Genomic DNA, 17,963 nt, shown 5'->3' on the forward strand with positions numbered 1-17,963 from the left:
ATTGACCTAGAGCTGGTGCCCTCAGCTCCTGCTCTTGGAACTCAGTCTCTGACATTGGCCTCTTTGGCAGCGTCCTCTGCCTAAGTCCTTGAATCTCTAGTGAAGAGTCAGTGAGCCCTTCAGGATACTCCTGGGTCTGGTCCTGGGGCAAGGGTGGGGATGTAGGAAAGTGAAAGTGAAAGTCTCTCAGTCGTGTCTGATGCTTTGCAACCCCATGGACTATACAGTCCATGAAATTCTCCAGGCCAGAATACTGGAGTGGGTAGCTTTTCCCTTCTCAAGGGGATCTTCCCAACCCAGGGATTGGACCAGGGTCTTCTGCACTGCAGGTGGATTCTTTACCAACTGAGCTATCAGGGAAGTCCTTGGGATGTGGGAAGGGAGGGACAAAAAGTCTTTTAGGAGGAAGAAGGAGGCAGAGGAATTCAGGATCTTCCTGTGAAAGTTCAGAGCCACAGGTTTTGTGGTCTTTATCACAGTTATTGGTTACCCTGCCCACATCACTTGCTCATCCTTCCCAGTGTTGCTGGACCCTGGGCACCCACAAGTTACCCTCATGGTCGTTATTAGTAACCTGGACATGGTTCAACCCTTGAAGTGGGCTTTCTTGGTGGTGAACCCATTGTGGTCTGCATGAAGTCTCTAGTAGGTGATGTTAAGGGGAGGAGCCTGAATCAGGAGCAGAAAGAAAGAAAGAAAGTGAAGTCGCTCAGTCATGTCCGACTCTTGGCGACCTCATGGACTGTAGCCTACCAGGCTCCTCTGTCCATGGGATTTTCCAGGCAAGAGTACCGGAGTGGGTTGCCATTTCCTTCTGCAGGAGATCTTCCCGACCCAGGGATTGAACCCAGGTCTCCTGCATTGTAAGCAGACGCTTGACTGTCTGAGCCACCAGGGAAGTCGAATCAGTAGCAGACATCTTACCTAATAGTGTCTATTTTGGGAGGTTGAGTTGATAGCTAAGCTTTACTCCTTAAGAAGAGATCTGAGGGACTTCCCTGTCGATCCAGTGGTAAAGACTCTATACTTCCAATGCAGGGGGAACAGGTTTGATCCCTGGGGAACTAAGGTCCCACATGCTTCACGGCCAAAAATTAAATAAAATAAAAATAAAAAAAGAAGTGATGTGAGCATTAGATTAATAATACTAATAATGAGCATTTTGAGCTATTACTGTACTCTATCAGGCAGATGCCAATGGGGAGGGGGTCTTCCTGTCCCTCGAGATATAGATAAAATTGGTTTCTCCCCACCCAGCCTACTCTGCCGTCTCTGGAAATCTGAACTCCTCCTGCAGATTTCTGCATCTGGAGATGTGTGCTTCCCAGGTCAAATCTGCCTTCAGACTCCTCTGTCCTTCCTTTTGCACCAGAACATCCCAGACCTGAAATTCAGGGCACTTCCTCCATTTCCACAGCTGTGACTTCTCATATCAGCCTTCATACAGTCAGAGTGTAGGATGGAGAGGGACTCAAAGCGAGCAGCCCACACAGTGCGATTGGAGAAGCTCTCTCTCTTCTCTCCCTCCGCTTTTCTTTTTCCATCTTTCACTCCCATTTCCCTCTCTCTTTCTCCTCCCCAACCCATTCTGGCTTGCTTTGAAACTGCCATAATTTTCTTCTCCTGTATGTATGAAAAGTAATTTCCAAATACAATCTGGTAGCCTGGACTGGATCCTGGAACAGAAAAAGGCCATTAGTGGAAAACTGGTGAAATCTGAGTAAAATCTGAAGTTTAGTGAATAGTACTGTACTGTGTTAATTTCTCAGTTTTGACAAATGTCTCATGTAAGATGTAAACATTGGGGGAAACTGGGTGAAGGGTATACATGGATTCTCTGGACTGTCTTTACAATTTTTCTTTAAATCTAAAGTTATTCCAAAATACACAGTTTCATTTGAAAAAAAATTTCCTTTTCCTTGCTGATATTTTAGCAACACCTCTCATGGTCCCTGGGCTTCCCTTATAGCTCAGTTGGTAAGGAATCTGCCTGCAATACAGGAGACCCCAGTTCGATTCCTGGATCAGAAAGATCCACTGGAGAAGAGATAGGCTACTCACCCCAGTATTCTTAGACTTCCCTTGTGTCTCAGCTGGTAAAGAATCCACCTGCAATGCGGGAGACCTGGGTTCAATCCCTGGGTTGGGAAGATCCCCTTGAGAAGGGAAAGGCTACCCACTCCAGTATTCTGGCCTAGAGAATTCCATGGGGCTGCAAAGAGGCAGACACGATTGAGCAACTTTCACTTCTCATGGTCCCATCTCCTACCCTAAGCTCCTTATCAGGGGAGTTTCTGAGCAAACACAATTCTCATCTTACTAGAATTTCTAGGGCCAGCTAAATAGCACAATTTCCTCTGTTTTCCTTCAAGTGTATATTAGCTTACTTAATCTACACAGTGACCCATGTGGCAGATAGTCCTACTCTTAGTTTCCAGATTTGGAAACTGAGGTTCACTGTAGTTAAGTATGGACTTCCCAGGTGGTGCTAGTGGTAAAGAACCCACCTGTCAATGCAGGAGATGTAAGAGAGGTGGGTTTGATGCCTGGGTGGGAAAGATCCCCTGGAGGAGGGCATGGCAATCCACTGAAGTATTCTTGCCTGGAGAATCCCATGGACAGAGGAGCCTGGTGGACTATTGTCCATGGGGTCGCAAAGAGTTGGATGTAATTGATGGGACTTAGCATGCATGTATGTAGTTAAATACTGAGGCACAGCAAGCAGCAGAGACAGAATTCAAATCCAGATTTTTATTCCAAAACCCATGCTCTTAACTAATGTGTTAACTTTCCTTCCTTTTCTTTTGGGAGGGGTTGTACTCTTAGATCAGGATTTAACCTCCTTATATCCCAAGAGCAGTTACCCTGATAATCATATCGTGTTAATCACCTACCCCATCCATCCAACAATTCAACAAATATTCATTGAATGTAACCATGGTGTGTGCTGGCTGTGTACTAGGTACTACAGTTCTGGAAATAAGGAGGATATGATTCCTGCCTTTGAGAGGCTTTAGTCTGATAGAAGAAACAGGAGATCATTTTCAATGCAATTAAACAAGTTCACCTATAAAATGGTACAAACAAGGGGCAATGAGGGAGTTATTAAGGAAGGGATCACCCATAGCTCGGGTTCCAGGAAAAGCTTCATGGAGGAAGAAAGACTTGATTTGAATTTTTAAAGATGAATAAGCATTTTCCAGGAGGAATCAGAAGTAGGTATATGATTCTTGAGAAGGAAATGGCAACCCACTCCACTATTCTTGCCTGGGGAATTCCATGGACAGAGGAGCCTGACGGACTACACTCCATGGGATCGCAAAGAGTAGGACACAACCGAGCAACTAACACTTTCATACGGTTCTCCAGGTCAATGAAACAGCAGGAACAAAGGCATGGAAATGTAAAAGGACATCCAGGGACTTCCCTGGTGGTCCAGTGGTTAAGAATCTGCCTTCCAAAGCAGGGGACGCAGGTTTCATCCCTAGTCAGGGAACTAAGATCCCACATGCCACGGAACAACTAAGCCCAAGTGCTGCCACTACTGAGCCTATGTGCTCTAGAGTTTGTGCCCTGAAACTAGAGAACCCGCCCTCTGCAAGGAAGACCCAGCATAGCTCCCCCCACCCCCCCCACCAACAAAGAGAACATCAGCGGGAGGTGTCAGTACGACTGCCTGCCAGGAACACAGAGCATCTGCCAGAGGGTCATGGAGAGTGAAGTAAGAGACCCACAAGACTAGGTCGGGAGGTGGCGGTGAGGTTGCTAAAGAGATTCAATTTTATCCTGTAGGTGACAACAGAAGGGCAGGATGAGTTTTAAGGAAGGGAGTAAGTGACATGGTTGGGTGTGTGGGTCTGGCTGACTTGAGAGCAAGGATTAAAGGGACAGGTTCTTCTAAGTTTGTCAGTACTTTGCCTATTGTCAGGTATAGCTTCAGCGGTGCTGGGTTAGGTAAACCTGGAGTTTAATGTGTTCATCTGGAAGTCCAACCGTAGGGACAAACAATGAAGTCAATGCTGAGAGGGAAGTAGAACTTAGAGACAGAGAGGTTGACAAAGTTCCTCAGAGATATCACTAGAGCCCCTGATTCCAGATGTGCTTGAAACCATCTCTAACATGACTCCTTCTGTGTTCTATGAGCCAACACATCTTCTTGGAGGAAGCGAGTTTGAGTTGGGTTTCTCTTCAAGTTATTGAAACCCTCTGTTCCTCAATTTCCTCCTCTGTAAGATGGGGTTTTTAATATTACTGCATAACAGGACTTGAGAAAAAATTAAATGAGATTTTATAGGTAGAGATATACACACATGATGGATGGTACTGTGTCTGGCACATAGAAAGCACTCAGTAAAAGTTAGTTAGTATTATAATAATTATCATCATCATTATCATTAAACTCCTGGGCTTAAGCCCAGAACCATCAATCTGAGCCTACACTCCGTGTCACTAGCAGAGGGACAGCTGTACTTTCCATCAGTTTGTTCTCCAAGGGCTTAGGATTTGGCAGTTGCTGGTAGAGCATTTTAATGTGGCTCAGTGTTTTCATTTCTGTTGTTTTGTTATACCTGCCCCCTGAGGTGGCTGAAGCAGAGAAATCCCCAAGAAAAAGAAATAAAGAAAATAAGCAGCTGTGATGAAACCCCCTTGTTATTCTCTAGGTTCAAACTGTTTTTTAGGGTATCTTTTGGTAAATAGACAAAGATGTGGTACCTAATGGCTCAAAGCACAGGTAGGTTGTGGCCCCTGGAGGTGACAGATTGGATGAGCTGGGGTCAGCAGGTGACAAGGACAATATGAGCAGGCTTTGCAGACAGCAGCCAGGGCAATAATCTTTTTTTTTTTTAATTTAATTTTTTGACTCTGCCTCTTGGCCTGCAGGGATCTTAGTTCCCTGACCAGAGATGGAACCCGAGCCCTCTGCAGTAAAAGCGCAGAGTCTTAACCCCTGGACTACCAGGGTAGGCCAAACATATTCTTTTTTTTTTTAATTGATTTTTGGCCACACTGGGTCTTCATTGCTGTGCTCAGGCTTTCTTTAGTTGCGGCAAGCAGGGTTTACTCTCTAGTTACAGTGCTCAGGCTTCTTGTTGCGATGGCTTCTCTTGTTTTGGAGCACAGGCTCTAGGCTTCAGTAGTTGTGGCATAGGAGCTTAGTTGCTGGATCTTTCCAGACCAGGAATTGAAGCTGTGTCCCCTTCACTGGCAGGCAGATTCTTATCCACTGGGAAACCAGGGAAGTCCCAGACGCAATGCATTCTTGAGGTAGTTGTTTTTAAATTCATATAACAACATAAAGATTACCCATCAGAGCTGCAGCTATTCAGAAGTCAGCTTGGAAAACGCTGAAGATTATTTTAAACTACAGGTACCAGACCGCTAGGCTGGCTCCTCTGGCAACTCTGTCAATCTCAGCAAATCTGAGTTAGAGTTGTGGAAAGTGATAGCAGGAGAAAGCTGGCCCAGGGCAGCATTCCTCTTGAGTTTGTAGCAATTGAAGAAAAACCTTACGACTATGCAGACCCATCCATGGACCCCATCAACATGGCAAATAAGAAGCCTCTTTCTGCTATCACTGGGCTTCCCAGGTGACGCTAGTCATAAAGAACCACTAGCAGGAGACATAAGAGATGTGGGTTTGATCCCTGGGTTGGGAATATTCCCTGGAGGAGGGCAAGGCAACCCACTCCAGTATTCTTGTCTGGAGAATCCCATGGACAGAGGAACCTGGCAGACTATAGTCCATAGGGTCGCAAAGAGTCGGACACAACTGAGTGACTTTCACTTCACTTCACTTCAGTATCTCTGCTTGACCTAGAGTGGGCTCAAGAGAGGCTTGCATCTCTAGTTAGTCTGTTTTAGATAGCACTCTATTTGGCTGGGACTTCCTTATGCACAGGTCTTTCTGGACCCTTTTCCTGACTTTCTACCAAGGGGGCACTGGACATCTTTCCTACTCTTTCTTCATCCTCTCCCTGGAGAGCGTGATTCGGTAGAGCTGGGGTGAAGACTTACCATCTACATTTTCATGAGCACCTTGGGTGAGCTGGTGCAGGTGGTCTATGGATCAAGCATTCAAACACACTTCTTCACAGCTTCCATAGATGTTCTCTTCCTTATCTCTGTTACTTGTCAAAGGATCCCTTGCCCTTTGTTTTTAAATTTTTTATTATTATTTTTTTGGCTGGCATGGCTCGCATGGCATGTGGGACCTTATTTCCCTAACCAGGTATCAAACTTGTGCCCCCTGCATTGGGAGCCTGGAGTCTTAACCACTAGACCTCCAGGAAAGTCGTGATCCTTTTGCCTTTAGACATGGACTTCTAGGTCATATAGAGAAATTAATTCAGCTTGCAGAGACTTGGGAAATTTATTACCCTCATGAAGTCAAGTGGCCCCACAAGAGCGAGTGATGTGACATCTCAAGTTCATTGATTAAGAGACTTAACAAAGACACTATAGATAAGAAATTGTTATTATTATCTTTTCCACCTCTTATCAGTCTCTTCTGTTGCATAGAAATCTCTAATCCATAATGAAAAGTAATAAAAAAGACATCCAATGGTGCCCTTGTTGGCTCTTATGTTCTTTTTGATTCCTCACGATAAGAGAGCACCACTAAGCTTACTCTCAGTTGCAGAGGTTTTCACCACCCTGAAGTCCTTCACTATGTTTTAGGTGGCTCAGTGGTAAAGAATTCACCTGCCAACTTGCCTGCAGGAGACCTGAGTTCAATCCCTGGGTTGGGAAGATCCCCTGGAGAAGAAAATGGCAACTCGCTCCAGTATCCTTGTCTGGGAAATCCCATGGACAGAGGAGCCTTGTGGATTGCAAAGAGTTGGACATGACTGAACAATTAAATAGCAAACGGCAAACAACAGGTAGTTTAGGGCCATTTCCACCTTGGGGAAGGAAGGCAAATCCCTTGCTTCAGAAACAGAGAGAAGGCAGGACGGTAGCTTCCTGCCCATTGGCAGGCTTTAGTCCATTTCAGTTTGATGATCAGACCTCCATGTGGTTAAGATTCTGTAGCATTATCTTATCTAAGATCTCTGTGACTTATAACACTCAAGTCTCATGCTTGATTCTCATAGCCTTTCCAAGGAGTGTAATTAATTAATTAATTCGGCAAATATTTATTAAGCTCTTACTGTGTGCTAGGTCTTTTTTTTAAAAATGTATTATTTATTTGACTGCCTCGGGTCTTCGTTGCTCCCTGCAGGATCATCATTGCATCATGCAGCATCTTTCGTTGCAGTACGAAGACTCTCTAGTTGTGGTGTGTGGGCTTCAGAGCACGTGGGCTTCAGTAGTTGTGGCACACAGGCTCGGTAGTTACAGCATGCGGGCTTAGTTGCTCCGCAGCATGTGGGATCTTAGTTCCCTGACCAGGGATTGAATCCCCATCCCCTGCATTGCAGGGTGGATTCTTAATCACTGGACCACCAGGGACAGCCCTCTGCTAGGTCTTTGATATAAAGAGAAGTGAGTATGTCAGACAAGACCCTTGCAGTCTAGGGGCTTGTTCCTCACAGGCAAACCAAGGATCAGAGAAGCCAAGTGATCTGCCAGGAGTTGTATAGCAAGTAGTGGCAAAGCCACAACTGGAAATCAAGTTCCCCTTTCATTTTTCTCTATAGGACTTGGTTACTGAGCTCATGATCTCTTAGCTTGATATCTTGAGATACAAGTACAGGGACAAGGGCTTTTCCTACACTGGGGTCAACAGATTCTGACTACTCCCCTCCACCTTTGCTCCTCTGAATTAGACTCACTGATGCTTTCCATGTGGAGTCTCAGTTCCTCCAAACTCTCAAACCAATCCTGCTGGTCAAGGTTTCCTCCATCTGTAGTCTCAGGCCAGTGGGGCCTGGAATTAGTATTGCTTCTTTAGATTTGGATATGGCGTGTTTGGGGGTAAACCTGAATTCTCAGCAAGACACATTTTCAGTTCCCTTTTCTTCCCTTCTTTTTCTTTCCCCTCCCTTCTTTTCCCACTTCCAGCCCCACTATGCTGGCACCATTCTGATGATTAGGCTTCTGCCTGGGGGGCCCTCAGAGGACTCTAGCTCTCTGTGGGAATTCAAGCACTGCCCTAAATCCAGCTTAAGTGACTGGGATCCTAACATCCTATTTAATTCTTAGCAGCTCTTTTGCTCTTCTTCTGGGATGGTGAAAAGGGATTACTAGGTCTTTCTGGCCTGAGTTTTGCTGTGAAGTTTGTGGTTATCTGAAGCCAAGAAGGCTGAACCCACTTGGATTTCTTCTTCCATGATCTAATCTATAGATTGAGAAGATTTGATGCCTGCACCAGCTAAACTACCATGAGCATGAGCTGATCATTTTGCATCCAACCACATGGTTGTTCCAGGGAACGCTCCAGGGATTCAGCTCCCTCAGCCTGGTCCCTGCCTGCTCACAATTCCTCCAGCTCCTTGCCAGTCATGTGGCTATGGTCTCAGCTCATTATATGACTGAGTCTACTTGAATGAGGTCCAAGATGGATTTTCCCTGACCCATTTATCCTCTTTTGCCTTGCGGTCAATCTTGTGTGTGTTCTCTGGAGAAGAATGAGACCTTCTAGCTTATACCAAGGTCATTCCAGGAGCCCTGTTGCCCTTGTTAGAGTGATTATTCCTAGTGAGCCACCTCAAGATGATGTGTGCACATGAGCAGAAAAATATGTAGGAATTAAATGACCCAGTGTAGGTAAAGCTTTTTGCAAGGCGTGTGAAATAATAGGGAGCAATCAATCAATTTGTTCAGCACTGGCCCTGGGAATCTCAAGTATATCTAGCTTGTAGGAAGCATAGTTCAGGAGCCTGGGAGACAGGTGAGCCTGACCACAGCTGGCTAGGAATGAAGTGAAGGAGCAAAGGATCATGACAGACTATTTCCTTTTCCATCTTCAATTTGTTTTTATACTTAGAATTTCTGTGGAACTTCCTGCTAGTTTAGGCACCCACTTATCTAGTCCCTAGTAATGTCTTCCCTCCGATTTACACAGGAGGGGGAGAGAATCCCTAAAATGAAACATACTTTCCTTTTGTCCAAAGCATTTGCCACCTCTCCCAAGTCATAGGAGTCATGGTCATTGCAAAATGGGACACAGCTGAGATGGAAACCGGGAGTGTGCACCCATCAACATGCTAAAGAGAACCAGGTTCTGGAGTCAGATGGTTTGGCTTTAAATCATGCCCCTGCTTGTTATTAGCTATGAGATCTTGGGCAAGTTACTTTTCCTCTCTAAGCTTCAGTTTCTGCATCTTTTAAGTTTTGTGAGGTGTTTGACCCAGCATTTAGAAGGGGCTAAGCAACTGATGGATGTCAACTATTATCCTATCCTGTTGGTAAGAGACTCCAAAAATCAATCAGGAGATATAGTAAGAGTTATTGCCCAGAAGGAAATTAAACTTCAGGAGGAGAACAAAGCATGTAAGGGCTTTTTCCGTTGTTTTTTTTCTGCTGTGCTGAGTCTTCATTGTGGTATGGGCTTTCTCTCATGAGATTGCAGTCAAGCTGTTGGCCAGGGATGTGGTTTTATTTGAAGGCACACCAAGCGTGGACTCAGTAGTTGTGGTGTATTGGCTTAACTGCTCCTCGGCATGCGCCTCTTAGTTTCCCAACCAGGAATCAAACTTGTGTCTCCTGCATTGCAATGTAGATTCTTAACCACTGCACCACTGAGAAGTCCCAGTGTGTATGATTTTATGGGGGCTGGTGGCAGTAACTGATTCTGTCCAGCACACCTCACAGATGGCCACCAGTGTTTGCTATCTCCTTGTGTCCATGCCCTTGTGTAATTCCCTCTCTTTGAGTGACTAGTGATTCATTTCTAGCAAATAATCCAGCAGAGGTGATATGATGGCACTTCTGAGATTAGGTTATAAAAAGACTGTTTCGCACCTTATGTGCGCTCTCTCTTCCTCTTTCTCTCGGATCGCTTGCAGTGGGTGTTGCAAGATGCCATGTATTGCCAGAGAGATCCATGTGTCAGGGCAAGAAACTAAGGTCTTTAGTCCCATAACCACGTGCACGAGCTTGGAATTGGAGCCTCCAATTCTAGTCAAGCCTCTGAGACCACATGCCTGGACGACAGCTTGACTGCAACCTCATGAGAGAACCTGAACCAGAGGCCCTCAGCTAAGCTACATTCAGATTTCTGACCCTTAGGAACTGTGATAGAATAAGTGTTTTTATTTTAAACTTGTAAACTTTGGGCATTTTTTTTGTACAGAGAGATAATATGTCTTTACTATTGTGGCTTTTAATTTAGTCATCTTTTGCCTTGGGGCTTTTCCAAAGCCCTGCTCAGCCTGGTGATAATTAGAACTAGGAGACTGTAGTGTGTTGAGGGCACTGGAGTTGCGGGAGAGTGCCTGGAGCAGCAGAAAGTAATTTCACGATGATCTCATCTCTCAGAGAATGGTTATGGAGGAACACAGAGGCTGGAGAATAAAGCCTCTCTGTGGTGCAAGTCCAGCTGGGCTGGGGACGGCCTTAGGGCTAAGCTTGGGTTGAAAGTAACTGTGGACGTCCCCATGGCAAGGTTTGGGCTCCCTTCAGGTCATAAGGAATGGGATGAAAAGTGACAGGGAATGGAGGCAGGGGTATAGAGATTGGAAGCACTGTCATTAGACTCCAAAGGTTTGTAACACTGAACAAACTGTTTCACCTCTCTGAACCAAATGTTTAAAATAGAGATTATAATAATCCACTTTGAAAAGTTATTTTGAAGATTAAATGGGTTAATGTACACAAAGTGTTTAACATAACGCAGTTGATATTGTTATTATTCCTTTGGAAGGGGCCCAGTTTGGGGGTCCTGCCTAGATTGTTTCTGCTGGAGCCTGGGCTCATGGTAGGGACAAGCAGGATCTTCCAAAGCAAGGTTGTAGAAGGCCATTTGATGAGTCTCTCCCTGAAAAACAAATACATGGGTAAAACGCCAATGGCCAAACCAAGAGACCACCTCAAAAAGGAACCAAAACACAGGACAATTCATACGGAAAAGCCCAGGAGTCTACTGAACGTGGACAAGCCTTCAGATAGGGCACAACCCTCATTTGACATGGAGAAACTCTTAAGGACGGCTTGTTCTAAGACATCAATGAACAAAAATAGGGAAAGTTTCTCATCTAGAAGTCATGACTCTTGGTTCTCCAGAGAACTCATACAGCAGCAAAACCCAGGAGGATAAATTCACACCTCATTGATGTCGGCAATTTTATACTAAGGAGAAAGTATCAATTTAACAAGTTGGAAAACCAAATAATATTAGAAGAAGTGATGCTTCAGAAATGACACCAAAGTATTTGTGAAAAAGATTATACAAAATTCATAATTATAAAATAGACATGATTGATCACAGTTGGCTATTAATATTTAAAAGGATGAATAAATTGAGTGATAAAAACATATGTTCCCACTTTCCAAGGTTTGCAAGGGTTATGTTCCTGCTGCTACATTTAGAAAGGTATACCTGTGTTGAAGTTGCACATGTGAATTTAACATAATTCTGAAGGTGAAATAATATATACAAAGTCCTACAGTGTACATGACTTGATAGAGTTGCTTAAATATGACCAGACTCTAAAGTTTTTGAAACATTAGTAGGTAGAAGAAGAAAAAGTGCTCATTTGCAATTTACAGTTCATCATTTTGTGTTTTAGATTTAGAGACCTTAATTCACCTTTGGGGAAGACTGCTGCTTCAAGAAAAATCTCAGAATACCCCTTTAATTATCTAGATGTATAATGTTATACTTATCACTCTTGTAGGTAATGGTGATGTTAATCTCACTGTAGATATTGATAATGTAAATTACAACTGTATAAAGCTACCATTTTTTTGAATACTTACTCTGAGGTCATAAGAACTACTTTGGGATGCTCATTTAAATACAGATTCTGAGCCTCTACAGATTTGATTCACTAGGCTTGCGCAAAAGGCCTGGAACCCATAGGCAGGCTGAACTTTCCTTAAATCTTATCTTGAACATGCTGAATAGCAGAAAAGGCAACTTGCCCAAGGTCACAGGTAGTAAGTGGTAGAGTAGGGAACAGAGCTCAGGACTGTCTGATCCTCACTTGAGTATGAAAACGCTTGCATGGAGGGTGTGTGAAAGTCCTACTAGACTGAAAGTACAGGAGCAGCATGGCACTAACAGAGAGACCAAGCCTATCAACTGCCTTGGGTGGGCCATACGTATCTGTCTCAGGAAATCAGGGGCATAAGTTGTCCCAGTCTGTGAGTACTCAGGTAGTAACATAAGCCTGGCCCACAGGAGACAAGCCATTCATCTTAGCAGGCACATGAAACTACCAACTGAATAGAAAATTATCACAAAGAGGCTGCCATCCCAGACCAGCAAGGAGAATTCATATTGCACAACTCTCCTCCTTCCATTAATACTAAGAAAGGAGTAAATGCAAAGTGCTGGATGACTTGGTTTCTAGTTCTTTCTCTGGCCCACGACTTATTCCAGTCTCAGTTACTAAGCCATAAGGGACTCTAACAGGGCACATTTTTCAGGCAACCCACTGGCCACATAGCTCTTTCTTTTGGCCTTAGCTTCTTCTCATTTTCTTATGTGATCAGCAGGGATGCTTCTCAAGCCAACAGGATGTAAACTTTAGATATTTTTCATTTCTATTTTTTATTTTCCAGAACCTAGTGTGATGTCTGACACACAATAGGCATCCAGGGAGAGTTCGTTGATAGTCTGAATGAATGAACCAGTGACCAGGTGTGGATGAGATTCATGTATCTGCAGTTTTGCCCCCTTGGGCATCCCCCTTTCTGGTCTTAAAAAGTTCCCTTGGGGCTTCCCAGGTGGCTCAGTGGTAAAGAATCTGCCTGCCAATGCAAGAGACACGGGGCTTGATTCCTGATCCAGGAAGCTCCACATGCTGGAGAACAACCAAGCCCGTGCACCACAACTATTGAGCCTGTGCTTGAGAGCCCAGGAGCTGCAACTGCTGTGCCCCTGTGCCACAACTACTGAAGTCCATGTGCCCTAGAGCCAGTGCTCCACAACAAGAGAAGCCACCGCAAAAAGCAGCCTGGGCACCGCAACTAGAGAGTGGCCCCAACCGCCACAACTAGAGAAAAGTCTGAGCAGCAATGATGACTCAGCACAGTCAAAAATAAATAAATAAATAAAATTATTAAAAAAAAAAGTTCCCTTACTCTGCACCTGATGTCATCGGCCAGGACAGACGAAGCAACTTTGGCACATATACCTCCTTCTTAAGGGCAGCCCCTGGTGTGAAAACTTACAGCTATAAGAATAATAAATTGTGATGTGGTTGGTTCTTTCCAGACATCTGTGAGGAAAGATAAGCAAGACCTCAAAATAAAGGCCTTACAACTGTGGGCGGAGCCTTCAAAAGGCTTTTAAGAATCCAAACAGTGCAGGACTGTCACAAAAGACAGAAAATTGTTTCTGACAGTCATAATTATGCTAAAAACAAAACAAAACATTTTAGTGTGTTTCCTTCCAGTTAAAACTCAACTTTCAAAAAACAGAGATCATGGCATCCAGTCCCATCACTTCATAGCAAATAGATGGAGAAACAATGCAAGCAGTTAGAGACTTTATTTTCTTGGGCTCCAAAATCATTGCAGATGGTGACTGAAGCCATGAAATTAAAAGATGCTTGCTCCTTGGAAGAAAGCTATGATCAGCCTAGACAGCATATTAAAAAGCAGAGACATTACTGACAAAGGTCTGCCAGGTCAAAGCTATGGTTTTTCCAGTAGTCATGTATGGGTATGAGAGTTGGACTATAAAGAAAGCTGAGCACCGAAAAATTAATGCTTTTTAACTGTGGTGTTGGAGAAGACTCTTGAGAGTCCCTTGGAATGCAAGGAGATCAAATCAGTCAATCCTCAAGATCAGTCCTGAATATTCATTGGAAGGAATGATGCTGAAGCTGAAGCTCCAATACTTTGGTCACCTAATGCAAAGAACTGCCTCATTTGAAAAGACCCTGATGCTTGGAAAGATTGAAGGCAGGAGGAGAAGGGGACAACAGAAGATGAGATGGTTGAACGGCATCACTGACTCAATGGACATGAGTTTGAGCAAGTTCCAGGAGATGGTGATGGACAGGGAAGCCTGGCATGCTTCAGTCCATGGGGTCTCAAAGAATCAGACACAACTGAGCAACTGAACTGAACTGAAATTCCAGTTATCTTTCTTCACATATTTCTTTCTTGGAGTGATTGTAATGCATATTTATTTTTTGAATTTGCTACTTTTTATCCCACATAACATAAACATTTCCCTGAGTTGTTATAAACTCTATACATATCAGTTTTTGCAATGCGAGAGACCTGGGTTCGATCCATGGGTTGGGAAGATCCACTGGAGAAAGGAAAGGCTACCCTCTCCAGTGTTCTGGCCTGGAGAATTCCATAGACTGTATAATCCACAGGGTCTCAAAGAGTCAGACATGACAGCAACTTTCACTTTTAGTGGTTGACTAATGCTCCATTTTATGGATGTACCAGAATTTATGCAACGGTTTCTCTATTGTTGATCATTTAATTTCTGATTTTTTCCTTATTATAAGTAAGTAATTCTGCAAAGAAGATCTTTGTGCATTAAACCTATTCCATAGTTAAGATAATTTCCTTAACTAGGGGATCAGGAATTAAATGTTAGATCCCAGAGAGATTCCTGACACTCCTCAGAGTCTTGAGTCTATATCATTGCTAATTTGGAGGATTTCCTCTTTGTTTTTGACAATCTAGGCTCAGACAGGCTGAGTGCAAATCCTTGCTCTGGCATTAACTGGTGTGAACCTGGGTACCTAGGTTGACCTTTTCAAGTCTTGGTTTCCTAGCTGTAAATTAGAGATGATTGCAATTTATTCATGGGCTATTGTGAAGATGAACAATAATATATGCAAAGCTCAGTACTTGGCACGGAGTGTGTTCCATAGATACTGTGTGTGTGTGCGTGTGCTAGGTTGCTTCAGTTGAGTCTGACTCTTTTTGACCCTATGGGCTGTAGCCCGTCTGGCTCCTCTGTCCATCGGATTCTCCAGGCAGCAATACTGGAGTGGGTTGCCATGCCTTCCTCCAGGGGATCTTCCCGAACCAGAGATCAAACCTGCATCTCTTAGGCAGGCAGGTTTTTTTTTTTACCACTAGTGCCACCTGGGAAACCCCTCCATAGATACTAGCAACAATTAATTTGTTAACTTTGATTATCAACAAATATGGAAGTTTCCACATATGCTCATTATCTGTTTATATTTCTGTGCATGTGTATATGTGTGTGTATGCATAAAAATATGTTATTTGATTATTTTGTTAAAAAAATTGGGGGGGCCACACTGCACAGCATTTGGGGTCTTAGTTCTCTGGGGATCAAACCCATAACCTCTGCATTGGAAGCACAGGGTCCTAACCACTAGGGAACCAGGAAATTCCCAAGATACGTGTTTTATTTTATTTATTTACCTTTTATTGAAGAATAATTGCTTTATAATGTGTTAGCTTCTGCTGTATAACATCATCAATCAGCTATACACATACATATATCCCATCTCTCTTGAGCCTCCTTCCCATCAAGATATGTTATTTTGGATCAAAGAAAACTAAGCCATAAGGGACTCTAAGAGGGCATATTTATCAGGCAAGCCCCTGGACAGATAACTCCCTGTCGGGATTCATCTAATCCCAAAGAAAAGCAGGCACGAGCACCCTAGAGTTTCTAGAGAGCATCTCTCCTTTCCACTCGTTTTTTTGGGGGGGGAGGGGGGTTGATAAATTTTATGTAAGAACTTATACAAATATTCCAGATTGAATTTTAATCCTCATCTTCCTCCTCTTTCATCTTGATTAATCTGGAAGTAATGCAGTTCATAACTTTATTTGCTGTTAGTGACTACAGCTAACCAATCACGTAGATTATTCTCCTTCAAATATTTTTTGGTAAGGTATTTCAAATGCCTTTTGGAAAAGGGCACCTCGGAAGTTAATAGCGATCTTGCTCTTGCTTCTTTCGATGGTTAGGACACCACCGCCCAGGTTGCCTTCTTTTCCATCCACCTTGATCCTCTCCTGAAGAAACTGCTCAAAATTGGCGCTATCCATGATTCCATCTTTTACAGAAGGGTACAGTCCAGAGTGAACTTCAGGATCTGCTTCCTTTTTTTGCCCCCGCTTCGCTACAAGCTTTCTCACAGTCGCTGTGGCGGCAGTGGAGTCAGAAAGCTCCGCTAGTTTTAAGATAGATCATCTCTTGTCGTTTTTCTCTTTATATCTTTCCTTTAAGACTAACTACATTCTTAAGTATGATTTTTATTGTATTGAGGGACCCTGTGGAGCATATCACTGATAGTGGAACAAATTCAGAGGGAAACATGGATTTGATATCCAGAAATCTGTAGCACCACCGACCTCTCTAGGAGGACATCTCTTGGTAAGGCAAGTATTCCCAGGGCAAGACTCTGGGCAGCTTTGAGCCCTGTAGGAGCACAGTGCAGCCGCAGCAGCTTCCTCTCCCGCTGACAGCATCTATAAATCCATTTCGCGTCTTGTAATTATGTCTCATGTAGTAATTAGCCCCTTCATATCAATGAAGCTAAATTCCCCTGTGTAATGGAGTGAAGCCTGAGTGTAGGAGATAAATTGAAATGCAGCTTTGGGTGGGGGGTAGGTGGGTGGGGGTAGGAGGTACCTCTGAGAGCTCCTCAGGGTCAGGGAGGACAGTCCTTGCTTGCAGAGCCCTACTGTGTGCCAGGCACTGTGCTGGGCCCCTTGCACCATGCAATTTCTTAAAATCCTCACACTGACCTTTCTGCTCCAGCACCTGCACTTTTTCTTAAGAATTTTTTTGATCATGGACCATTTTTAAAATCTTTATTGAATCTGTTACAATATTGCTTCTGTCTTCTTTTTTAAAGTTTTGGTTTTTTGGTCCTGAGGTATGTGGGATCTTAGCTTCCTGACCAGGGATTGAACCTGTACCCTCTGCACGGGAAGGGGGAGTTTTAACCACTGGACTGCTAGGGAAGTCCGATCTAGTGCCTTCACTTTTGCTTTTACTGTCAGAGTGCAGCTTCTGCACACTCCTTCAGGTGGAAAATCAAACCCAACAGATGACACTTCCTGCCAAAGCCCCTGTGGGTACCGAAGAGAGAGGTGTTGCAGAAGCCAGCCAAGGTGAGCTCTCTAGAGGGCTGCTTCCCTCCTGGAATTTCACTCCACAGCCCAGAGGCAAGCATGCATGCAGCCAGCATCAGGGTGGAACAGAAGCTCTTAGGAGTCCCAGGGGCTCAGGAGTCCAGGAGCACAAGGACCCCGCTGTAATGGGAACATCTGGAGCATCCCAGCAATGCTTGGAAGACCAGGTAGGAAAATGTTGGTGGAGACAAGGCTGGGGGCGCGGAAGGCAGAGGGGGCAGGTGCAACGAGCTCCCATCCCTTCATCTCTCCCCCTCCACCTTCCTCCTCTCCTTTCTTTTCCTTCTCACCTCTTCTCAGGCCCTTCCTTCCTATAATCAGGTTGTGTTTGGGGAGACATCCATAATCTTGTAGCTTGACAGAGAATTTGTGTGGGAGGAGAAGGGCCAGCACAAATTGTCATGAAGGTTAAGAGAAGGGTAGGAAGGACATTGGATTAGCCTGGAATCCTTGAGCAAGCTACTTAGATCCTGCTAAGTCCCTTTGTTCCCTGATCTCTAAAATGGGGATAATAACCACACCTCACTGGACTGAGGAGAAGGTGAAAGATACTTCATGTTGACTCAAACATATGCTGGTTTTTCAGCAACCTGTCTAGGGAAACATGTATCAATGCATGTTTAAATATATGTGTCTACATATCTCCAATTGTAGACATACATATACTAAATGTATGTATTTTTGTCTTTTAGGAATTTAAACCCATCACATATAACAACTAGTTACTGTTTGTTAACAACTTACCCTATGCCGGACCCTAT

Source organism: Giraffa tippelskirchi, chromosome 3 (genome assembly GCF_054371585.1).
Source record: "Giraffa tippelskirchi isolate mGirTip1 chromosome 3, T2T-mGirTip1v1.2.pri, whole genome shotgun sequence".
NCBI lineage: Eukaryota > Metazoa > Chordata > Mammalia > Artiodactyla > Giraffidae > Giraffa > Giraffa tippelskirchi.